Source organism: Podarcis muralis, chromosome 16 (assembly GCF_964188315.1).
Source record: "Podarcis muralis chromosome 16, rPodMur119.hap1.1, whole genome shotgun sequence".
NCBI classification, from domain to species: domain Eukaryota; kingdom Metazoa; phylum Chordata; class Lepidosauria; order Squamata; family Lacertidae; genus Podarcis; species Podarcis muralis.
The window spans coordinates 15,834,663-15,860,909 of NC_135670.1; the positions used below are offsets into that span (position 1 = coordinate 15,834,663).

Here is a 26,247-nt window from a genome sequence, read left to right on the forward strand (position 1 = left end):
CCTCCTGGGTGGCAACAGATCTTTGGGCCAACAAAAGTTACTGTGTTTCCAGTTTTATATCAGTTAAAAATCTAAAGAGCAGAAACTCAAGTTTTGCCTCCCACCTGCCAAATGCACGGCCCATGGTCAACAAACCACACCTTGCAAAGCCAAATGATACAACCCTCAGCCATGTCAGTCGGTAAGTGACTAATGAACAGGTGAAGGATGTCCGGAGTCTGTTGCAGTTTTAACTCTCCCACACAGGGCTGTGGGTGTCTTGCTGCCAATATATTTTCTCTCACGCATAGAATTCTTTTCTTTTCTTTTTTTTTTAAATCTGTATTTTCCTGCAAAGCATACATAGAAAATTTTAAAACAAGCAGCAATCATTGAATTACATTAAGGAAAACAAGGGCTGCCAACAAACTTTGGTATCACACGGAAAATGAGACAGTTCAGTATCAACCTACAGTCACAATAAATAAATAATAGTATATTTCACGCATCTGGTGTTGTTTTTGGTCTCATAAGTTTATGTTCCTCAAACAAGTGACCAGGGACTCAGCTATACAGCTGCAAATAAAACATTTTAAGTGTGTTGTAAAGTGTGATATACAAATGCGACACTAGATGGCGATAGGGAGCTATGACAATTCAATGTATTTTTTCAAAACGTTTTTTAAAAAAGCATTTTCATAGCATTTTGTTATATGTGTTTAGATTATACCTAACAGTGCTTGGGGAAAGTATCCGTCCCGATAGATTTCTGAGAAGCAGAATTCACACATAAAATTTCAACTGAAACAGGCATTCTGCAAGTCTGGCACACGGCCTCTACTAGGCAGGGATGGGGATAGTCAAAATTTGAAATGTTGCTGTTTTTTCACGGGGTGGGGATGAAATCTTGCTCCGAAATGAGTGGAGGATAAAATCTGGGCAGAAGGCACCATGTTTTTTGCGCCCACCACTTTTCAGAAAAAATGCTATGTGTGTGGAATTTTGAGGTCATGAAAACAATGGCCAGAAGTCATCACCACAGACAGCAGCAAAATAAAGTAAGAAGTAAGAAGATGACCCAGCAGTCCTGGTCAAAGTAGACTGCCTTCCCCCAAACATGGCAGTGGTTTTCGCTGCCCGAAGAACGTCAGCAAAACAGCTTCACAAATTTACCCTGCAAAAGTTACAGATAGGTAGCCGTGTTGGTCTGCCATAGTCAAAACAAAAAAAATTCCTTCCAGTAGCACCTTAAAGACCAACTAAGTTAGTTCTTGGTATGAGCTTTCGTGTGCATGCACACGAAAGCTCATACCAAGAACTAACTTAGTTGGTCTTTAAGGTGCTACTGGAAGGAATTTTTTTTGTTTTACCCTGCAAAAGTTCAGGTGGCGTCTTTGGGTACAATGCCCACAACTGCCTGCTCTAAGAGCTATTCCTTTTCCCAACAGAATCCTGGGAACTGTAATTCTGTAAAGTGGGTAAGGGATTTCAGTAGAGGATTCACAGCATCCTTCAGCAAACCACCATGGCCAAGATTCTTAGTGATGAATTAACGTGTGTGTTTTCCAATTAAAAAAACTTTTTAATGATTCTGCTGTATGGTTTCTTGTTTTTTAGTGCTGTAAACCACTCAATATATTTTATAATGCAGCGGTATGCAAGTAATTTTTATCAATAAACAAACACAATTGTAATATAGCAATGCCTAGAGTGTTAGTTTCAGCTAACAGGCATAACAAACACCTTCTTTTTTAAAATAAACCATCTGCGTCCGACACTGGGAGATATTTCTTGCGGCTCAGAAGGTGGCTCGTGGAATGTTTCACATCCGATATTATCAGAAATAATTACAAGACTCTCAGAAGCTAAGCCACTATTCATTTCCTCCTATCAGTCTGGGTTTTCCAGATATCTAATGCAGTCCAAGCTGCATGGTATTTATACACTGACTAGCTTCATGGTTTGTAATACGAAAACACACACCAATAAACTGCAATAATTTATAATCATTAGAACAAAGCAGCCAAACTAATGCAAGAACCAGAGACATTAGAACAAGATGCTAGCAAACGTACAGCATGCTCATGAAATACTGAGCAAATCTCAGGGTGTGGGTGACTTTATACTTGCGTGGGGTTTTTTGGCTCTGAGGACCCTAGCTTTGTGGGACAGCACGCGCTGTGTGCAAAAGTTCCATCGCTGCTGTTGATGTGTGCGGTCGAACGTTCAGGTATGCAGCAACGATAAAGAAGCCCTTTTTTTCTCTGCTGAGAAGTCCCAGACCAAGTATTCCTCAGCATCTCAAAAACAAATCTGAATGCAGGTGCAGACTGGTTTGAAGCTCTCCAGTGAAAAGGCTTGTCGGAAGTGGAAAGTCTTTGGTCGGCATCGAAAAGAAGCAGAGACAGCACATGTCTAATATCCCAGGGGAAGGGATTCCCGAGGGCAGGGGTGCCACCACACGAAAGGCCCAATTCCTACACTGTATGGAACGGACCTCCTGATAAGACAGCACAAGGCCATCAGCTGCAGAAAGCAGTGATCAACTGGATATATAAGGGTGTCGTTGTCCCAAACTGCATATACACCAAAACCAACACCTTGAACTTATCCTAGTTGCTAATTGAGAGCCAGTGCCATTCTTCCAACAGTGGGGTAACGTTTCGGTGATATCCTGCACCGGTGAGCAGTTGAGTCGCCACATTTTGCAACAGCTTCCAGACCACCCTCATGAGCAAGCCCAGAGCAGAAAAAATTGGGCTGGAAGCACAAAGAGTTTCATCTGGCATTGGGGGGGCGGGGTTCCTGTGTCTACTGATCCAGGGCACACACACAGACACCTCGTCCACCAGACCCCAGTCTTGAAACTGCCACATCACTGTGAACCACTCCTAGCTTCACACACCTGCTGGCTGGCTGCATCCAGTCCCAGCTCCTTTGTACGTGTATCTAGATAATGCACACTGTTAATAATCAGTATGGTGTAGGATGTTAAAAAAGATTCGGATCACAGAGATCTGGGCCATGAAGCTCATTGGGTGACGCTGGGCAAAATCACTCTCTCAGCCTAGCCTACCTCACAGGGTTGTTCTGCAGATAAAATTGGGCCAGGAGGCAGGGGGGAGATCACTTCGAGTGACCGAATTGAGATTAAACACTTACTTTCATGTAATAAAATTTATATAACTGCTTGACTGTAAAAAAAACAAAACAAAACAAACCCACACATCCCTAAGAGGGCTACATGTTGCACTTGAGTGGAGAACAAGATAAAAATGCAACAGACACGTTTTTCAGATACAAATATTAAGGCACACATTTTCAGATTTAAATAGTACCGCACACATTTTCAGACGAAAATGTACTGCGTACCTTTTCAGGTGTACAGGAAATGGCCCTTCTAGATGGGCTCGTACATTTTACGTCTGAAACTCTCACTAAACACAACTACTGGCTACGCAAGCCAAGGGGTCCTACCCCCATAACGCCCCAAGGAATGCCCCCGCCCTCCCCTTTTCTATTGCCCCCCCTCAGAGTTCAGTGCCAGCTGCTCCGTGGCCTTGGCAGCAGGGAGGGCCATTGAGTGAGGCAGGATCCTGGCTCATCATTCCTGCCTGTCCCCAGCTTTGAAAGAAGAAACCAGCCATCGCGAGGGAGCTATGCCAACCACGAGGGCCCCGCCAGTTGCTTCTATTCGGAGGGGGGCCACGTGCTTGAATTCTCTGTATTTTTAGAACCAACTGCTTGGCCTCAAGAGCTATGAGCCGGTCAGGCTTTCTTGGGATCGCCGGGGTTATTACTGGAAAAGGGGAGGTTGCAAAACACAGCACGACATTCCCACAATGTCACGGGAGAGGGTATTCTGTGGCGGAATATCTCACTGGGCTCGAGATAGGAAGTCGTCAAAACAGGGGCCGCGTTTCTGTGGGGAAAGCCCAGAGGCAGTCCTTCCAGGAGGCAAGGGAGACACTTTGGTAATCCGAGAGTGGTGGTCTTCAAGCGGTCAGCCGTGCCCTCGTACCCAGGGGCTCCGTTTCAGTACAAAGGAAGCACCCCAGAGCCCCTAGCAGCTCTGAGGTATGGGCAGTGGTTAGAATGTCGGGCCAGGACTGGGTTCAAAACCTACAAAGCTCACCATATGACACTCAGCCTGACCTACCTCACAGGGTTGTTGTGTGAGGATAAGGCAAGGCGAGAAATATCGCATGCTGCCGCCCCCTGAGCAACTTCAAAGAAAGGTGGGGCTGAAGATGTACGAAATAAATGCACCTGCTTGCCCCAAATACCCAATGCCTTAGATTTTAAGGGGCAAGGGAGGAGATGAATGGATCTGACCGGTACGAGAAACCCCATTGAAATTGTTTATTTATTAAAATGTATACACTCCCCCTACCCCCCCCGTTTTATAATGTATATAAAACAGAGAGAGCAATTAAAACAGATGAAAATTAAAAGATGAAAAACAAAATTATAAAACAGTCACGCAAAAGAAGTGCAACTGCACACATGGCTTAAAATAACAACATCCAAGTAAAGTCTATCAACGTGATCAGATTATCAAGTATAGTTCCAGATTTGCCCAGCTTATTTAAACACTGCTTGACTGGGGGGTGGGGGTACTATCAAAAGGGGGTTTAGAAAAAAGATAAAAGAGTAAAATTATCAATAAGAAGAATCAGCAATAATTTAAGACTTTTGAGAAACAAAAAAGAACAATAGACTAAGAACAGATTAGGCAGGGAGTTCCGAAGTGCAGGTGCTGCCACACTAAAAGACCAAGCTTTTACAAAAAGCACTCTGCACATGCTCGGCAGCCCTTGATTCTTTATCCTCACTTCATGCGCAGCAGAAGCTGAGCCTTGGCCATGAAAATGATTCCCAAGTCCACAGCTTGGCAGGATCTGGGTGTTTTGCAATATCGCATAGTTCAACAATTCTTTACAAAGGCATGTCTTCGGACCCCAGGGAGGCGGCTTTTCCACTCAGGCTAGCAGCTCACTGTTCATCAGTCTATGGAGATAACCCTAATCCTTTAATAAGGAGATAGCTGCAGAGCTGTTGGTGGGGGACACTCACACATCCCTCAGTGGTATTTCAGGTCCCTGAATTTTCAGCTTTCATTCTTTTCTGAAAGGAGAGGGGAAGGGTGTGCCTCTCAACACGGGGGAAGAAGCAGAGCCAAGAAAGCAGCTATCTGCCCAGCAGAAGCACGTGGAGCACTCTCAGATTTCAGATTCCGCCCCAAGATTCTGCACTCAGGCGAACGCATTACCCTAGTGTGCAAAACGATAACCTGCTCCTGCTACCTTAAAAGACCACCTTATTTACAATGGCACAAGCCGTCATGGACTCTAGGTCCAAGAAATCAACGTGCAACAGCATACCTGGCAGCTGCTACAAGACTGTCCGTCGTGGTTAAGTCCAGGGTCCCCAACACAGCAGAATGAGCTGTGGTAATTAAGTGAAATAATAATACATGTAACTGCAATCTGAAAAGCTCCCTCTCCCCTAACAAGACCATTAACTCCAGATTCCAAATGTGCTTCTGTCTCTATGCTGTTTTTGTTGCAACTGGTCAACACAGATGCCCTTTCAAGAGTTTCCTGATTCTCTTTCGGGTGGCACAGGAGGATCCCAAATGGGGTCCCCACTTTCTTTGCCTGCCCCACTCCACCACATCTGCATGCTGCTTCCGGCCCCCAATCGATCTTTTGTTGCCTTTTGGTCATAAGTGTCCCTCAATATCACACAACAGGATTATTCAAAAAAGAGAGAGGCCGGACTGATAAACACACCCAGACTCTGGAATGCTACGTGGGTGGAGACTGAGATGTTATGGAGTGGGGGTGGGGAGATGCAATGGAACAAAAGTCAATGTAATATAAGATGAAGTCTTGTGCAGGTCAGTGCAATAGAAAAAAAAAAACCCTAAATATAATTCTATTAAGCTTAAAAGGCGATTTAGTGCATGGTCCTACAAAACTCCCTGGGAGGAGTAAAAAAGCCTCCCATTTGGGATGTCAAAGTGTGTATTTGTGTGTGTGCACATTGTCCATGCTGCACTCTGTGGGTACCATTCTAGGCAGAAGCACTAATCCCTTTATCCTGGCTGGGCATTTTTTTAATTGTTGCTGTTGTGTTTGCCGGGATGGCAGACTGATGCAATGGCTGACTTGACGCTCCAGAACATGAAAGGGGGAGATGAGATGAGCAAAATGAAGGCTGCTGTGTCCCGCCCCCCCGCCCCCAGCTAATCCCCACACTACTGCCACCACCACCAGGCGAGGCAACACACTCAAAAGCACCAGCAGCAAAGATCATACTATGGGTCAACAAGGGAACCACATGGAGGGTGGGGAGCTACCACTAGCACTGCAGGTTGTACATACGCTTTTTGCTTCTCCTGTATGGGGGGAAAATACCCTTCATGGTGTCTGTTCATTTGGAGGGGATTTCTCCTTCCCAGTTAGGCAAGAGTCCCTTTACAAGACCATTTGGGTTCCCCCTGCTTCTTCCGTGGTTGCCATGCGCTCAAAGAGTCCCATGGAGAGACGCAGGGTTGTTTCTGAGAGTGAATAATTATTAATTAACGGTGGTGAAAAAGCAGTGGGAAAATCTCCTGTTTTCAGGGGCCACACAAGAGGAGAGGGAGGGCAACTGGCGGATGCAGTCCCCAGATCGTGCCCCGGGGAATAGGCCTCTCTGTCCTTGTGACTCCCTAGGCTTCAAATATTGCTTCTCTGCCCCTGCAGGTTAGCCTGAGAGGATTGGGTTGGGAGTCACCAAGATGGCGCTCCTCAAGAATGCGCCCATCTCGTCCCCAACTGGGGGTGGAGAACCTGACACCTTCCAGATGCTGCTGGCTCTTAACTGTCCTTAACCACTGGCCAGGCTGGCTAATGGGGCTGATGGGAACATCTGGAGGGCCCCCAGAGGTTCCCCATCCCTGGGACAGAGTGTTCCCAACGAGGCTGAGAGGGTAACAGTGGGGAGACAGCTTCTCTCTCCATGTCCTAGCTAAGGGCTTCCCCCAGAGACATCTCACAAGCCACTCTGGAAAATAAGGGCCTTTTCACCTGGTCTAACAAGGCCTTTCTGATGACCCCCGCCCCCCAGCTCTTAACTCCCTTCCTTTCAAAACAAGAGAACCTCATCTGCTAAAATGCAACTGGCTATGCATTTCAATAACAGCTAGGGTGTTATGTTATATTTCTATTCAATTTCTGCCTGGAGAAGGATGCAAGGAAGGTATCAACAGGGCTGTGTTTATTTTAATTGCAGCACCGGGAGCTTAAGGAAACGTCCACATTTTCGGCAAGGGCGGGTGAGGGAGGAAGGGCACGTAACTTGTCATGGGACACGTGGCTCTGCCTGGTGCCAGCATCACAGGGCACCTGCCTAGGGTCACATCCCAGCCTCTGGCCTCTGCTAGCCCTCCTTGCCATTCCTGCCTCTAAACTAGTGAGGAGATGAAAGAGAGGAAGGAGAGAAAGAGGGACAGCTTCTGCTCACCATGGCCTCTCCCTCCACAGTGCAGCCTGGAACAGGAGCTCAGCAAGGCGGACCTGCAAATTATTTGCTAATTATGCAAATGAAGTGGGTGGGGAAGTTAAACAGAGGGTGCCCAGATAGAAAACAATGGCTGCTCTGGGCAGAAGAGGGCATTTCTGCAAGCGTGGCTTCTACACCCCAATTAACTTTTTCTCCAAAGCGATTAGGTTTTAGAATGCGGTTAAAATCTAGGAAGGCCAAATGGCTAGGAGGAGGAATACCTGCACATCTGCTTTAGTATCTCTGGCTCTATAAGGACTAGTGGTCAGCTTGGTGCTTTTGAAAAGAAACAAAACATGGAAAACCAGGAATCCAAGCCAAGGAATAGCCGAAATTTATGGGAGGTGGCCTGCCCAGAATCAGGGCAGACCTCAGAAAATGGGACCCTACGACAAGTCTGGGTCTTATCGTAGGGCCTCCTTTGCCTTGGTGAGTCCACCCGATTCACAGCCCAGACTTGGGAGGAAAAGGTGCCTCATCGCTGCTCTAGCAAACCCAGGCAAAACTTTCCAGCTGTTGCTCTAATGCAAATATACCCACAACATACCTGGCTGTGTTTAACTATATAAATTCTTTATACATCATATAAACAGGTAACTCTTTTCACATTATCTAATTGAGTAGAAGCAATTAAGGACCAACATTTAGAACAGGGAATACAAACAGATCAGTTCTTATATACGTAATGTCCAAATAGAAGCTTTTGTGTTCCACATATGTACAAATGAATCAGGTTTTTTAAACGTAATGTCCAAATAAAAGCTTTTTGTGTTCCACGTATGTCTTAGCAAATATAAGTGCCAAACGTAACAACTTTAAGGAGCAGTACTTGCAAAAGATGAACTTTTCTTTGTAATGTTCCACACCTGCCTTTGCAAAGTATGGTTGTTGTATGCAGCTGCTGTGTGCAGCTATCAGATGAAGGATACGAAAAATCTTAACGTGTGTCTTTGCAAAATATAGTTGTTGCATGCCGGTGTCAGGCGAAAGAACTTAAATGTGACAAGGATTCCTGGAATAATACCTTGTTTCACCCTGCCAGGCTTCTTCAGCCGAGCATACTCCTATTTTGTGTATCAGAGACATGGAACGAGTGATGGTCCTGGTTGATCCTGGACCCCCTGTTAAATGCTCAAGAACTCTGGCTCCCTAAAAAGAGCTCAACAACTCTGGGTAGATCACTGCCAGTTGTTTTATACTGTGAGTAGATCGCAATCTCTTGGGAGTTGGAGGTGCCTGCTCTAATGCACACCTTCCCTTTTGAAGGAGAATGGCGACCCTCCGGTTATCTGCTTAATTCCAGGCACAAAAGCTTTGCTATCTCACAGCCTCCTCCTAATTGCATCAAATTCTTCAAAGCTTCGCTATCTCACAGCCTCCTCCTGATTGCCCCAAATTCTTCCCTTTGACCCAATTCATGTCGCAAAAAGCCTCGGGCTGAGATACGCTTGCATTCAATCCTCAGTCCTGCCACCCCACAGCTCGCCTTGGCATTGTACAAGGAGTCCTTTATGCTGCGTCTCAACACTCTGGATCCACTCCACAGAGACTTCTGGGCATGGGCGAAGTTCTGCCTGCCCCTTTCTGCCTTCCAAATTGAGGCTGCAAAACTTGCAGAGGCAGATTCCTTCTCCTCAGTCCCAGCCCTTGCAACTCCTCGGGACCGGGAGATGGAAGAGATAAGAGGGTGCTGAGAGTGAGGTTTCACAGGCCTGGTTCATGTGAAGTTAACTTATTCGGGGCGTATCAGAGTATTGTTAAGTCTGGCTGGAGGCAGGTCTCTGGCAGAAAGCGAGGTGCTTTTCCCGCCCACTGCTGCCTGATATCCTTTAGCTGCAGATGCCAGGGAGTGAATCTGGAAGCTACCACTGTGCTGCAGACCCTACCTTCCATCAGGAGAGGCAGCAATGGCTTTAGAGGACTGGACAAATTCAGGGAACAGGAGAAGACTATTGGTGGCTACTAGCCAGGATAGCTGTTCTCTATCTCCAAAGTTGGAGACAGATATGTTTCTGAGGATCAGTTTGCTGGAAACTGCTCTTGTGTTTGGGATTTCCCATAATGGGCATTTGTTTGGCCACTGTGAGAACAGGATGCTGGACAAGATGAGCCACTGGTCTCATCCAGCAGACCATTCTTACATTCACATGTCTTCTACTCCAGGGTCACTCTCATTCTAGAAACGTAACAACAATCCCAGCTCCAGTCACTGCAGGAAATCTCCCAGCCTAATATTAACATATTTATAAAGCCAAGTGTTCAAAGAGGTTCGCACATATTTCTCCTTGTTGCAACCTTTGCACCAATCCTGCGAAGGAGATCAGTATCAATATCAATATTGCATAACGGAGGCTGAGAGCAACACCTTAAAATTCCTACAACAACGTCTAGGACAAACCACTGAGCCAGATTTGCAGCAGGAACTGAATTCTGAACTCGGAACTGCCGCCGCACTTATCTGTACAGATTAGCAAAATCAGGAGGTTGAAGAGAATGCACTGAGAATCCTTAGCTGAAACACAAACAAGCATCTAGTCCCTTATGTCTGTGGATGAAAGGCAGGTATCTTCACAGTCAATAAGTTCTGCCCGTTTCCCTCCCACCTGCCCCCAAATCAGACAATGCTTGGGTGTGGTTTCTCAATAGTTAGGGTGACTATCCTCCTTTCATCTGTATGTAAACAAGATTTTGCATCACCAACACACACAGTGTTCCTTTCAAAGCATTTTCTCCAGGGCACAATCTGACCTGACCTTCTGGGTGCAGTGGGTGCCGGTCTGTATGGTATGTCAACCCCTGCTGTTTTGTGTTGGACTAATTTTAAGTGGCAGCAACACAGACCAAATGTTACTATTGCTGGAGGGGAGAGAGAGGTACCCTTCTCTGGGTTGCAGACATAAAGCAGAGTCTGCAGGAAGCCACCACACACACACCCCGCCTCCATCCTGTCTGGTTGTTAAACGCTCCCCCCAAAAGTAATCAACATCCCTTTTCAGAAGCACTTTGGGGTTAGGAATAGGACTAAGCGAGTGCAGCTTAAAATCCATATGCAACTTAACTTGAGGTGTATTATTCAGAAATTCCTGCCTTGGCCCTTAGTGTCCCCCAAAGGAAACCATCAAATGGGCTATATCCTTTGGTGGTCATGCTGGCCCCTCGCTAAACTGACCTCCTGATCTGAAACCTACTAGGAGCGAAGAGAAACCATTGGCTTCTAGCTGCATATCTGGGGCAACAGGTTGGTGGCTGGGACTGATATGCCTGCAGCCCAATGATCCCTGTGTATCAGGGACAGCTCTTTATTTTCTGATACGTCACAGTTGCCTCTAGTTCACCTCTTGAGGATGCCTCTGAGAAACATCAGTCCCCTGGCTCCACACATATTCCACCCCTGAGGGAGGGAAGGATGGGTGCATATACCTTGCCTCCACCACAGTGGTGAGGAACCTGCGACCCTCCATATGTCGTTGGACTCCAAATCCCATTGGTCCCAGAAGCCAGCCTGGCCAGTGGTCAGGGATGATGGGAGTTGTAGTCTAACAACTTCTGGAAGGCTGCAGTCTTCTCCCCACTCCTCTTCTTTTGAACTGCTTGGCTTTCACTGAGGATTTACAGCCTGTCTTTCCCTCCAACCAGTCTTCCCAGCTGCTAACTCCAGATACACACCCACACAAACCCTTAGCAGGAGGGATGTGGCCATCTCCAAGCTCTGATCGGTGTCATATTCCAAAGCACAGGGAGATTCCTAGCTGTCAAGAGACCATTTCCTAACCCTTAGCTCTCACTGGTGAAAGCATGCATGATTCACTAGCAAACTGCCTAATAAAACCAGCTGCCACTAATAATATTATAGGGCAATCATGTATTTCCAGTGTATACTGGAACATGACAATAAAGCCCCTTTTGCTTTTAAACTACTGCAAGAAGAACAGAAGAGGCAGAGAAGGCACATCAGCCCTGTGTAACAAGCGGAGGACGAGAGTCAGGTGCTGGTCACGGGACTGAGAACAGGAGGCTTACATAGGCATGCCCCAATTTTCACATGTCAAACATTAAGAGGGTGTGACTATGCCCTGGTATGTTTCCTCTGCAATCTTCTTGTCTCACTATTATTCGCTGCTGAGATTTAATAAGTTGCATAACGCCTGTTTTACGAGTTTTATGTATATGTTATGATGGCTATTTGACATATAAAACAGATGAGTGGGAGGGAGGGAAGAATCAGTCAGCAAGGACGGACTCTTCTGACCTAGGACCAAAAGGTCAAACACTGTAATCAGAGGCTGATTGGCATCTGTCTGTCTCGGGAGACAATGGTGGAGTGTGCCTTCGGGGGTGAAGTCAAACCACTGGAGAGTTACAGCACCTGCTGTCACTGTAGAGACATGTTTTGCAGCTGGGGCAGATGAAGGCATCCAGTTCTGCTCATGCAGGTGGACCATGTGGCCCTCCCAGCAGTCATTCCTCCTCTGGTCACTGCTGTGGATGTATGACCCGAATGACTGTCTCCAGGCACTGTGGTTTATCTGCAAGGGATTCCCACACAAGCTGAGTTATCGTCGCCAGCCGTCATGTCACAATTGAAGACATCTTTGTAACACAGAGCTGGTTTTTCATCTTTGTGTTGGTCATTAGCATCACATTCTTCCATACCCTTTCAGAGAGGAAAGCCATTGCCGTAGCTGCCTTGCCAATACGCTTGTCCAGCTCAGCATCAATGGAGAGATTGCTGGTTACGATGGAGCCCAGGGAGGCAAAACCATCTACCACCCAAAACATGTGGTCATCAACGCTTGATGTGTGGAGGGCTGGTGACAACCTGACCCAGGACATTGGTCTTTGTTAGGCTGATGTAAAGTCTGAACTCCACAGGTAGAGTTTTGTACACAGTGGTGAGAGGGAGAGAACCTGCACATCTGGCCAGGTCTGCCAGCGAAATTAGGCACAATTCAGTCAATGCACATATATTGAGTTGCTTAGGTACATCATCTGCTTCTACCTGAGCAGGGATGGAGAACCTCTGGCTCTCAAGTTGTTGCTAATCTAGAACTCCCATTGTCCCTGACCACAGGCCACGTTGGTAAACTGAGAATCCCAACAACATCTGAAGGACCATGGGCTCCCCATCCCTCATCTATTTTCAGATTTCACTCACCTATGAAGCTCAGTGGATAGTTTTGCTGGGGGTCAGTCATTCTGGAAGGAAGGAAGGAAGGAAGGAAGGAAGGGACACACACCATCAAGACCAGATGGATCTTTGGTCTCATGCAAGGGCTGTTCTGATTAGATTCTCTAGATTCCAGAAAACTGCACAAGATCAGAGTTTCTCTGTTCTCCAGCACTGCAAACAAAGGTCACATAGACTTAAGCTTTCCATGCATCTGCAATGGTGTATTAGGAGTGCTCCAAGAATGCCAGGCGGGGGGGCTGCTTCTGAAGCAAGGACAATCTCTTGTACTGGGGGGGGGGCACCTTCCCTGGGACAAGCAGGATCCTGTTCTCTTCCCCTTTCAATTTCATGCCCCTTCTGCTCCAATCAGCGCAGGGATTGAAAGGGTTGGATTGTGTAGAAGAGGAAGAAAATCCTGCCTTTGTTCCACTGGTGATCTAGAGCAACACCAAACCATAAAGTCATATGAGCGGCATTGAAAATTCAATTAGGAAGGCAAAGAACTTGCCAGATACATTGGCTTGGGGGCACGAGCACCCAGAAAGGAGACAAAGGGGAGTGGGTGTGCATGCATGGGAGAGAGAAAGCATTTGCAGCACAAAGGAAAGGCTCACTGACCGTCCTAGTTGCACAAAGCTGGGACACGGGTATGGACGGAAAAGGAAAGCAGAAATGTTGTTCAAAGCAGGGAGGTGGAGGCACAGTGTGTTCAGAAGCCCATGTTTCCTGCCATACTCTTGGGGCTGTTGCTTGTGCTGCCATTTTTGCACTTGGGTGTAGCAGCTTCCCAAATATAAAATGCATGTCACTAGCAAACGGCTAGTGATTGCTGAAGAATGGATGCTTTTGAAATATGATGCTGGAGGAGACTCTTGAGAGTCCCATGGGCTGCAAGAAGATCAAACCTATCCATTCTTAAGGAAATCAGCCCTGAGTGCTCACTGGAAGGACAGATCCTGAAGCTGAGGCTCCAATACTTTGGCCACCTCATGAGAAGAGAAGACTCTCTGGAAAAGACCCTGATGTTGGGAAAGATGGAGGGCACAAGGAGAAGGGGATGACAGGACGAGATGGTTGGACAGTGTTCTCGAAGCTACCAGCATGAGTTTGACCAAACTGCAGGAGGCAGTGGAAGACAGGAGTGCCTGGCGTGCTCTGGTCCATGGGGTCACGAAGAGTCGGACGACTAAATGACTAAACAACAAGTCCTGAAAACCTAAACTACCTTACAACTGTAAGACCTATGTGGGCAGGGGATTATTTTTCAGGGAAAGTGAAAGGGGTCTGAGAAAGGCTTTCACTTCTTCTGGTGCAGGCACACCTCCTCCAGTAGCTGCAGTCAAACAGGTTCAGTAGGTTTTGGATGCAATGCGGGGAAAACCAGCCCTGCGAGACCTATTTAGCCAGGCTTTAAGAAATGAGAAACAAAACCCTGCCTACATGTGGATTGTGTGGGAAGCAGCAAAGTGGGATTACTTGGGGGGGGGGGCACAAGAACAGCAAGCTATGAAGACCCTGGCCAACAACTTGTTTGAGATTTGAGTGTGCGCCTTAAAGAGGTGTCCCCCGGAATCCTCTGCTGCACTCATGGGTTCCACCTTGGCAGGCCTAGAGTACACAGACACACGCCCCGCAATCAATTCACACACCCACACATCCCATTGGTATCGTGGAGACCAAGAACACATACCCAGCCCTTCCGTGCGCACATGCTCCTCTGCGATAGCTGACTGTACAATAACCTGGCCAGACACATCCCAGGCTCCTTGGTTCCACCGACTTGCCCTGGCTTGTCCCCTATTGAAGCTGCTGAGTGATCTCCAGGGCATGAACAGGCCCTTTTGCTGGTTCCCCTTTGCCTTGTTTTCAGGTACTGGGGGAACAAGCCCAACCACTGGCACCTTCCTCGCCACCCAGCTCTTCACACCTACTGTGTTGGGGCAAGCCCCAAAGAAGCAAGGGAGATCAGGCTGATAATGATATTTAAAAAACAAGAGAGAGGGGGGAGGCCAGAGCAAGAGAAGTGAGCAGCTTTTGCCACTCCTGTTGCCCCCGGGGGCTGCAGCAGGCTGGGATCTGGCATTCTGCCTGTGCCCCAACCCTGTGACACTCCAATCCTAGAATTCCTGTGGTTGTGTCTCCTCCTTGCATCACCTTCACATGAAGCAAACATCCAGTCTTTGTGAAATTGGGTCAGACTGGCCTCCAGATTCCTCGTGTCCTATTCCAGACCCTCCCTAAGCTCATTTGGGCAAAGGAAGCTTCCCAAAGAGCAGCAAATGACTCCTGTGTCCTGTGTTGAAATTTAATTGTAAGGCAGGGACATCTCTTTATGAACCTAAGAAGAGCCCCGCTGGATCAGGCCCATGGCCCATCTAGTCCAGCATCCTGTTTTCACAGTGGCCAACCAGATGCCTGGGGGGGAAACCCCAAGCAGGACCTAAGCACAAGAGCCCTCTCCCCTCCTGCATTATCACCTCTGGCTGTATGGCATAGCCATCATGGCTAGTAGCCATCAATAACTCTTTCCTCCTCCGTGAATTTGTCTAATCCTCTTTTAAAGCCATCTAGATCGGTGGTCATCACTGCCTCCTGTGGAAGCAGAGTTCCATAGTTTTCTTCTTTTTGTACAGTGCAGAGAAAGTATTGTGGGGGGGAGGTGTTTCCCACATGCAAAACTAAATTCCAGGTCATCCAACAAAACTGACGGGCTTAAGATTCAGGACAGGTAAGAGGAAGCACTACTTTGCAGTGCTTAACTGTTCCTGCCTAAACCAACCTAGTTGCTACGATCAGGAGAGACGGGTAAAGAGAGATGGGGGCTTTTAGGTTGTGGCACTCCATCTTGGAGGGAGAAGTCCCTTCCCCAAGAGGTCTACACAAAAACGCTTTCGTTCCTCCAATTATACGTTGGCATTTTACTTTATTATAGATCACTTCGATGCTTTGTTTTATTGTGATTTTGCTTTCAAAAACTATTTGTTGTTTCGACATTGCATTCTTTTATTGTAAGGTGGCCATCTAGCCTCTGCTGAACTAGCTCCAGCAGAGCTACTGAACGCCAGTTCTTGGGAGTCAACAATGGCTCTAAGCGGAGTAGGTGGGTGTGTGCCTCTGGAACCCCCCCCCCCTTTGAAAGCTTCCCACTGCCTGAAACAGATCGCTGGGATATATGGCCCTTTGGCCACATCTAGCAAGGCTCTTCTTACAGATTGCCAGTATCCTTCTGTTCAGGACCATGTAGGCTGATAACAATGCCATTATCTTCTGCCCAAGTCAGAGTCTTTAGTCCGGCTCTCAACAATACGCACTTGCAGCAGGAATCAAGCAGCTAGCTGCCTTTATCCTCCCAAGTTCAATCAAACTCCAGCAGGTTCCACCAACCCAGCCTGCCACATGTCAAAGAGAAAGATGCCTTTGGAGGACTGAGCAACACACCCACAAGGCTCCCACAGTGCATGGGCTGGTCCCTGCCTCTCATTCCAGAGTCACCGGTTAGGGCAAACAGGCGCAGATCTTTTATCTCAAGAGGAGGAGGAGGAGGGTGGTGCTTGCCTTTCCCCTGCCGAAGTCTAACTGCCCCTCAATCACCTACGTTCACGGAAGAGGATCTTTACTATCTGCCTTCCTGTTTAAACAATATCCTCTGCGCATGAATTTTTATTTATTTATGTTAGATTTAAACCTCACCCTTCCTTCCAAAGGAACCCAGGAGAAATGGGGTGCAGAGGAGGGAAAGAAGAACAGGATGACGATAGAGACGCCAGCGAAACAGCCCCAAAGGCTGCCCATCCTCAGGCAGATGAGAAGTTGCACAGAGCAGCAGAATCACAGAATGGTACGAGTTGGAAGGGACTCCCAGGGGTCATCTTGTCTAACCCCCTGCAATGCAGGAATCACGGCTAAAGAAGCCCTGACAGGAGAGGGCTGTGAGCATGCTCACATAAATAATGACACCCACCCAGCCACAAAGGAGGTTGCCCACTGCTTCTCTCCCTGATCAGGGCCTTTGCCTCCATCCAATAGGCTTCTGCCAGCGGCAGACACATTTCCACATCAGGCGCAACCAGATAATTAAATCTCACACAATCACTTCCAACCCAGAGATTTAGCCGAATTACCCAACCCTAGCCAAGGCTTCCCGTTGCATCTCTGCATGACTCACAGCTGTGGGAAACAACGGCACACTGTTGGTTTCTCTCTTTTTTTGTCCCAATAGCGCCCTGGTCCAATCCAGAATGCATAAAGAGCATGATCCCTTTTCGAACAAGAGGCCGCTTAGGCACCATACTGAATAAATCCAAAATTACAATATGCTGGAATTTAAAACCACATATATTTGACAGAATTTATTTGTGTTCTCACAGAAAGCCATGGAATTGGTCCAGCACTTGACCCTCTGAAAACTCTCCTTGCACTTTTCCTCTTTGTAAGCATAAGGGCTTCAAAGTTGGTTGCTACTGTTTTAATGAAACTGAAGGATGCTGAATGCGCGAGTCCAGTGTGTCAATTTCTTCTGTATATGATGCTCACACACAACACACCAGAGACTCGTCCACAAGGTTCGCATTTTAAAAGAGCCTACTCAAGGCCTAAACGGATGAAGCTTGGAAGACCAGCATGCACATGTATCATATTTACCTAAAAGTAGCTGGCTGAGGCAGGGACTCCAAAAGTTACTGGAGCAGAGCAGCAATGGGGAGAGGCAGTTTTATTCTTTCACCTACACCAGTTCCCAGTTCTAATTTCCATTCTGCCCCCTGCCCCGCAAGCTATTAGAGCAGTAGCAGAAAAGATATGGGTACCAATAACCAGGAAAGGGGAAGTTTTAATTGATAGCATAGAAAAGCACAAGAGCCAGGGGCGGCGGGGGGAGATCTTTCTATGGGAAGCTGGCGCGCTTGGAGCTAGAACAAAGGAGAGTTGGCAGCTGTCAGTCAGGAAGCTTGGAACCTCACAAGTCTTCAAAGAACATGGTGGAGGCTCTTGCTCTGCCAGCCAGTTATGCCCAGGGCCGTCTGCGCTCTGCACTCTGTACTGAGAGAGGCAGGATTTTGCAACATGCATAATTTTGCATGCTCTTTCCTTTTGCATGAATACATATGGATGCATGTAATGTGGATGCCCTAACCGCACAAAATCTTTGCCCAAAACCCCCTCTGATATTTCAGTGGGCATAGCCCAGAGATCTTCAAGCACAGATACGTGCAACCATTAAGCTAGGAATTTGGTGAGTTTCTTTTTCTTTTCTTTTCTTTTTAAGGAAAGTTAAGATTCTTCGGGAACTTAATTCCGCACCCAATACTTTTGGGGATTTCCTCCTCTAATATTTCATGGAATTCTGGCTGAACACACTCTGGCTTAATTTCGCTGCTCTCAAAAGTGTGGAGCAAAGCCACAACAGCCCTCACGGATAGGTCAAAGTTTAATTCCCATTAAGGTGGATGACATGTGTCTGGGCAGTTATCGCTCCAGACTTGGGGTGGGGGGGAGAGAGATCACCTTGAACCATAGGACTCAACCCCCTGTCCCCATACAGCTGCAACTTGCAATTGGAAGAAGCCACTCCAGACACAAGCGGACCACCTCAGTAAGAACTAGGCTTAAGTTTGTCCGTCCCTTTGTCAATTATCACACTGTCAACGAAAAGCCAAATTGGTCTTGCAGCTGTTGGTTTTCTAACTAGGCAAGGGAAGCTTCCTCCCCTCCCCTTTTCACCTTCGTTCTCGTGTACCAAAAGAGGAGCAAGGGCATGAGGGTCACAGCTCTCTTACACACCCTCAACAAACATGCGAAGTGTCCCAGAACTGCAAAAAACAGGTTACTGCCTTTAATTAAGAGGACGAAGGGATGGGTGTATGGGAGGCTAAATTGTACAGAGCTGTTTTCAAAGGCAGGACTTTGTGTGAATGCCGAGATGTTCGAGGACGACAGGGGCACGACGGATGGAGGACAGAATGGGGACAGTTAAGAACAGGATTCAACCACCTGACAGTACTGGCTTTTTCTTTCCCCCCCCCTTTTTTTTAAATCAAGTTTCTAGTCCTTATCGTTGTGAAATGTATGCTTGAAAGCGTGCGAGCTGATGAAATCTCAAGAAGCCGGAGGGGCTGCCAACTGAAACTTTTTCTGAAACGCCAGTGCCCTTGCCCGCTCACCTAGTACCAGCAAAACCAGAATGATGCAAGAGTCGAAGTTATGCAAAGCAATTATGAAAATGGATTGAATTCAGATGATTTTTAATGGGTTACTCATCGCCTCGGCTGAAGGCTCCACCATGCTTCTGAAATTACTAACAGGGACCAGCCTGTGCTTTCTGGATTTCCCAAGAGCGACATACAACCTCCCACTTTCCTCTCTCTCTCTCTTTCTCTCTTCCACGCCCCATATCTTAGCCCCACCAAGGCAATGTTCTCCTCCATTTCTGAAGCCGAAATCCCAGGCGCCCTTTGCTTTCCATTTGTCCTTCTCGTACAGGATTATTCCACCCTTTTCAAAGACAATACCAAACTGGCAAGGAAACAGTTTTTCTCCAAAGCAGCATCCGCAAAAAATCTTGGACAGGAATCCTGGAAGGACCAGGCCTTTGCAGCACATTCTGAGCTACGTTTCCTTTAGGAACATATGAATTAACTCCATGTCTCACGTGCGCCAACCTCGTGAGCACAAACGCTGCCGCCGCCCTTGCAGAGCAGGGATGTCCAAAGGAACTCAATTCTCCCCCCCCCCAAAAAAAAAGGTTTTGGGTTGCGTTTCTTTGCTTTTTGAAGTCACCCACAACTCTCTCCCAGAACCGAGAAGGCACCCCACTCCAAAATCCACAGCTGGGCAACACATCTCTATTAAAATCAGCCAAACTGTTACAAAACAGTGTGCAAACTTTTGAGTTGTCCAGATGAGGTTTAAACTTTGAGATCTGCATTTGAACTGAGTCTGAAGATGGAGATTGCAGACTGATTTAGCCTTCTGCTAGGTGCTTGCAGGGATCAGGTTACACACCTAGGATTCTCTTTGTTTCAAAAAAAACGCAAAGCCAGGCTATTACCCAGATCTGCCTCACACCGTATATGAAATGCCCAAGTTCCTGGTTAGGCAGAAGTAGAAAAAGAGAGCAACGTAATAGCCTTTACATTAGGAAAGCCAGAGATTAATTTTGGGTGGTGCACTAGCTAAAAGGTACAATGGTACCTCTGGTTACAAACTTAATTCTTTCTGGAGGTCCGTTCTTAACCTGAAACCGTTCTTAATAGCTAATGGGGCCTCCCGCTGATGCCGCTGTGCGATTTCTGTTCTCATCCTGAGGTAAAGTTCTTAACCCGAGGTACTACTTCCGGGTTAGTGGAGTCTGTAACCCAAAGTGTTTGTAACCCGAGGTATCACTGTATTACCTAGCAGCTGGCAGGCATGCAACCCTCAAAATGCAAAGCTTCTCTTCAGGTGGTCGAAAACCATTCTCCCTCTGGTTGTCGATTTGTCCCCGAACAGCTAAATTTGGTATTGGGAAGACCACGTCCCAAAACGTACACTAGCAACCTGAAATAATTGCAAGCACGCCATTATTATTTTTTTAGAAAGACTCCAGTGGAAAAGACCTTCTTTCGGACCCTAAACTAATGTTAACCTTCAAAGGGGTTTCTCTCTCTCTCTCTCTCTCTCTCTCTCTCTCTTCTCCTATTGCTTAATTGTGCCCTCAACAAACCCTTGCAGCAAAGGGACACATGGCGAAAGGCAAATTAACACACTGTGCCTTGAAGACCAAGCCAGGAACCACCTCATGAACAAACTGGAAGAAGGAATGCAGCACAGGCCTTACCAGCCAGGAAGGTGCAAGGTGGACAAGGCAGGGAAGCTGGAAAACACAGGCTCCCTTTCAAGAGCTGAGGGGAAGAAAATGCCAGTGAGGGGGAAAGGAAACGTTTGTGGGGGACTCAGCCAGGGCTGTCTTCAGGTTGCTTTTTAAGCCTCCTTGTCCTGTCCTATCCATCTCTTAAGTCTGCTGTCTTTCAATGGGCGCTTCAAGGTCCCGCTTCTCACTGAGGTGGTAAAGTTCTGTCAGGGCTATACAGCTACGGGTTGCGATTTATGTGACTGAATATGCACCCATAGTAACAAATAAAGCCCAGTAATCAGGGAGCATTCAGTCAGCTGAGCCCTCACCTGCAGTCTAGTAATAAAGGCACAGGGTTGGCTACCTACTAGGCCTTAGAATAGGGCAAGAGTGGGGAACATGGGGCACTCCTGATGCAGCTGGACTCCCAACGAGGATGACCAATGTTCAGGAGTGATGGGAGTCAGATGCCAGCAATATCTGGAGGGCCCCCACTGGCTGCCCACCCCAACACAGCGTCATGTCAGGAGTTGGGAGTTTTTGAACTTGAAGTTCTCTCCCTCCCTTACCGACCGAGCGAGCCGCCCCCTCCACAGCCCCCAAAGTCCTCAGGCCAAAGCCCTAGCTGACTGACTGTGCCTCTGGCGCCAACCATGAATCTTGCCACTTCAAAAGAGACAACACACACAAAACTTTGTCCAGCCTGCTAGCCTGGCCAAGGCACCCCTTGGCCTTGCTATGTGTATGGGTCACTCCCCCCCCCCAACTTGGTTCACTTGGGACGTTTGGCCTCTCCTCGAAGACACTTTGAAAAGTGGAGGGGGGGGGGGAGTGTCTCCACTCCCGACCCATCAAAGCCCCTTTTCAGAGCTGTCCATTCCAGTGGAGACTTCAGGGGGAAACCCAGCAACTTTTGTGCTAGGGAAACTTTTGGGACGCCTGCCACGCAGGACGAAAAAAAGGGGGTGGGGTGGGAGTTAATGTTCAGTGTCAACTAAATTCAAATAAACTTTTGTGGTTGTCGTGGGAGCTCCGAGCGAGCTGCCATGGGGCCAGGAACTGCTCCAGAAAGTGTCTGGGGGGGTTAGTGCTGCACCAGGCCAGAGTTTGCTTGCTGCAGAGGTGCCACGCCCAAGGAAACCCATGATCCAGCAACCACGGTGGTGGAGGAGGAAGAAGCGACAGAACCAGTGTGCTCCGGCCTGCCCTACCTGCCAGGGCAGAGGCCAACACCCTTTTCGCCTAACCAAATCTCGGCCTTGCCCAGAGATACAGAGCAGAACTGAGAGCAAAGCTGGGTGTCATTGTGGACCCACCTGTGGCTCTGGAGAGCCAGCCAGGAGGACAACAACAATCCTGGATGAGAAGAGGTGGAGGAACAACCCGACAAGAGTGGACTCTATAATAAGACGGAGCTCTGTACTGGCCCCTACAATCTGCTAGGGGAATAATGTCTGCTACGGGACCCTACAAGGATGTTGGGTGCACAGAACAAAGGTGGGGGAACTTATTGCCACTGTGGATTCCTATAGGGTGGGGCACAGAGCTGCTCAACCGCATAGCCCAGGGGGCACAGCCTCAGAAATGCACGTTTCTATAAATCTCCCCTATGGGCCCCTAAAAATTAAACTCACCAGTGTTATGGAGCAAGCACTCCCCTCAGCTATATAAACTCCCACAGAATTATTTGCAGCCCCCTAGATCAGACACCCCACATGGTCCCATTAAAATATCTGTGTTCCTAAAGAGGAGAGTTGGCTGCAGAGGGAAGAGAAACTTTCGTAACTCTACCCCCCAGAAGAAACACATGTCTTCAAGTCTGTCCCATGGATTTGTAGACACTTCTTCAAAGCATCATGGAATAGCTTACCAATAGCTGTGCAAAGGCCCCTGGCTCCCCAGAATGCCCCATACCCTGACAGAAAAGAGTCTTCTTTATTGAAAACCTCCCCAAATCTGGCCCTGCTCCACACTTACACAGCTCCTGCTGACAAGCCACGTGCAAAGTGCTTTTCCTCAGACCCTCAGAGCTCCCAGATTCCCCCAGCCTCACCCCACAGAAAAGCATGCACACAGCCAGTTTCTGTAGAACTTCACTACCCCTCCTTCAAGGCGCCTCCACAGACGAGACCCCCCCCCCTACTTTGCATGCAACGTGTTGCGTCGTTTGGCTCTTTTGCCCCTCTCTCCTGCTTGAGAGAGATCCCTTCCTGGACTCACCCGCCCCCCCCCTCAATCCCAAGTTTTGGAGCGGGGCTCAGCCCCTCCCTCCCTCTGCCAGCTAAAAAGCCTGCTTCGCATTAGTCAGTCTTTCCAACCACCGCATTCCAGAGGCAGCTGGAGGGGGGCCAAGTGGGGGGGGGGGAGCGCCAGGGAGGAGCTTCCCCACCTACTAGAGGGCCAGCCCCGGACTGAGCCAGGCGAGGCGGCCGCGGGGACGGACGGCCGCTCCCTCTCCGGCGAAACGACGCGCAAAAGTTTGAGCCCAGGAGGCGTCGCCGCGCCTGTTGCAGGCTGGATCCGAAGTGACATCCAGCGCAAGACGCAAAGCCCCATTCTACAGAACGCCAGACTTTTCTCGACAAGCAATGCGAAAGGGAGCCACTCCGAATTAAGCCAAGAGAAAAAATAAGTAGAATTTCGAAGCCCATTCAGCCCCTAGAAACAAATACACCCTTGGGACGGGGACGGGGGGGGGCAGAGATGAGCTTTGCAAAAGACTGTGCAGACCTTACTCCCCCGTAATCCGAAAGAACGCAAAAAAGGCGTCATTCCCTCAAAATTCAAAAAGTCCGAAGAGGTTGGGAGGGGATCTCTAACACACACACACACACACACACACACACACCCGTTGTTTGCAACCGCCCGATCTCCTGAGGGTTGTACGCCTTCCGATCTGCAAACTGGATGCCACAAAAAGAAGTCACTCCGGAGTAAGCCAACGCCTTGACGGGCATGCGCACCAGCGTCTCGTGCAGCAACCCAGGGGGGACATCCGAGCTCCCCTCCATCAGACTCGCCTCCGGACAAAACCCTACTTCCAAAAGCACCACCCCCTCGCATCGCCCCTCAAGCCCCCCCCCCCCCAGCCAACTAGCCCAACTAACGTCGTGTAAACAAGCCGATGGTTTTCACACACACACACCGCCTATCCACACGCGGATAGCCTCCCAGTTGTGGATCCAGCCCCGCTCCTAGGTCTTGCTACCCCCACTTCTCAATGGGCACCCCTCCCCTCAAAGTACGATAGGGCGGGGTCACACCCAGCGGAAAGCCCTGGACTTTTTCGAAGTGAGAGGGAGTGAGTGGGTGGCTCTAATTCAGAGTCATTTCCATAACTTCGGTTTCCAATAAATACGAATCGGCACAGATCCCGGAATCTCCCCCTCGCTTGCTCACCTCTCCGCACCCGAAACCGACCCGGTTTCCACGCGCACCAAAACTTTCAAACAACTTTTCCATCAACTTCTCTGCAAAAAAAAGGGCTGCGGAAGCTCCGCCACCCTCCCGCCTCGTGTGCCAAGGGCGTTGCCCAGAGGTGCCAAGGCTGGACGGGGGGGGGGGGGGCTAAGCAAACAGAGAGGGGAACCCTTTTCGACAAGGCACAGCTTTTAAAACATACAAGCTTTTTGAGCAGGGGGGGGGCGCTCGAAGGAGACTAACTTGTGCTCTGCAAAAATGTGCCCAAGTTTATTTTCAAGTATGCAGGAGGATTTTTTTTGGGGGGGGGGATTAAATAGAGTCCCGTCAGCCCTGGTGAGGCTGTGGCCGTGCGATGGGGCTACCAGACCGCCCCCCCTTTCCCGGCCCAAGCTGACCACCTCCCCCCACTGCCTGCCAGCCCGCCCGGGTGGTACCTGCGGGTCCGTGGCCTTCAGCTGCCCGGCACGGCCATGCCCGGCGTCGTCCCGGTCGCTGCTTCTGCCCAGACCCCGATCCTGTCCTGGATTCCTGGAGGCGGTAGCTGAGCCCCGGCGAGCAGGCTCTCTCGCGTGGTATCCCTGCCGCAGGAGCGCACCGAGTGGGCAGCACCCAGTCTAGGGCTGGGCTCTTGTAACTCTCAGCCCGGGATGGGTGTGACTCTCTCTCTCCGCTCGCTCGCTCCCCTTCCCGGAGCTGGGGAGGGAGGGACCAAGCCAGGCTCAGAGGAGAGAGAGAGAAAGAGAGAGAGGCAACGGAGCAAGCTCTGCCCCCCACCCCACTCACTCTCAGAAGAGGAGCCTGCTGGATCAGACCAGTGGCCCACCTAGTCCAGCATCCTGTTCTCACAGTGGCCAACCAGATCTGCCTGGGGAAAACCAAGCAGGATGCGAGCGCAAGAGCCCCAGTTGTTCCCAGCTAGCAGCCATTGATAGCCCTCACCTCCATGAATTTGTCCAGTCTTCTTTTAAAGCAATCCCAGTTGGTGGCCCTCCTGTGGCAGTGAGTTCCATAGTTTAACTATGTGCTGCATGAATTACCTCCCCTGCCCCCTCCGTCCTGATTCTTCCAGCATTCATCTTTCATGGGATATCCACAAATTTTGGTGTTAGGAGAGAGGGAGATTTTTTTTTCTCTATCCGCTTTCTCCCTGCCATGCAAGATTTTGAAAACTTCTATCATGTCGCCTCTTTACTAAAAAGTCCCCAGCGCTGCAACCTTTCTTCATGGGGGGACACTCCACCCCTAGATCATTTTGGTTGCCCTTTTCTCAAACTTTTGCAATGATGCGGTATCCAATTCTTCTCCAAAAGGACAGTGCCAGGACAGGAGGTGGGGGCAACCTGTGGGGGCATCCTCCAGATCTTGATGGACTTCCAGCAACCAGCATGCCAAACGGTCAGGGATGAAGGGAGTGGCAAAGTCAACAACCCCTCTGTAAAAGGGAGCCCTACTGGATCAGGAGGACAAAAAGGCACCTAGGCCAGCATCCCACATCCTCCCAGAGAGGTTAGTCAGATACCTCCCAAAGCAATAGATCCCCCCTTCATGTCCCTCAGCAACTGGTGTTCAGAGGTAGACTGCTTCCGAATCTGGAAGCTCCATTTAGTTATATGACAACTAGCAGCCAGTGTTGGTGGCTCTTCTCCTCCACCTATTCCATAAATTTGTCTCTGACCACCTTGCCATATTCAGGTTGCCTCTTCCTAAATTCTGTAAAGTGTTTTATATATATATATATATATATATATATATATATATATATATATATATATGTGTGTGTATATATATATATATATATATATAAACTATTATATATAATATTTATTATTATAATATATAGATATAAAGGACCCCTGACCATTAAGTCCAGTCGTGAATGACTCTGGGGTTGCGGTGCTCATCTCTCTTTACTGGCCGAGAGAGCCAATATTTGTCCACAGACAGTTTTTCCAGGTCATGTGGCCAGCATGACTAAGCCGCTTCTGGCAAAACCAGAGCAGCGCACGGAAACGCTGTTTACCTTCCCGCCAGGGCGGTACCTATTTATCTACTTGCACTTTTTGGGGTGCTTTCAAACTGCTAGGTTGGCAGGAGCTGGGACCGAGCAATGGGAGCTTACCCTGTCGTGGGGATTCGAACCGCCGACCTTCCAGTCGGCAAGCCCTAGGCTCAGTGGTTTAGACCACAGAGCTACCTGCGTCCCTATAATATAATATAATATAATATAATATATATAAAATACTGTAAGGAGCCAGCTCCCCACCTTTTCCTCCATCTAGATGAGCCTTTCAAAAGA

General features: G+C 48.5%; 1 protein-coding gene across 1 annotated transcript in view; it reads right to left on the reverse strand.

Moving 5' to 3' along the window:
- The window catches only part of AHNAK (AHNAK nucleoprotein), a 54,047-nt gene extending 29,476 nt beyond the window's left edge, over positions 1 to 24,571 (reverse strand). The window contains exon 1 of the mRNA XM_028709677.2: positions 24,386 to 24,571. The gene's annotated coding sequence lies outside the window, so the exon portion shown is untranslated. The remainder of the gene's footprint in view (positions 1 to 24,385) is intronic.
- Between the last annotated feature and the right edge of the window lie 1,676 nt (positions 24,572 to 26,247).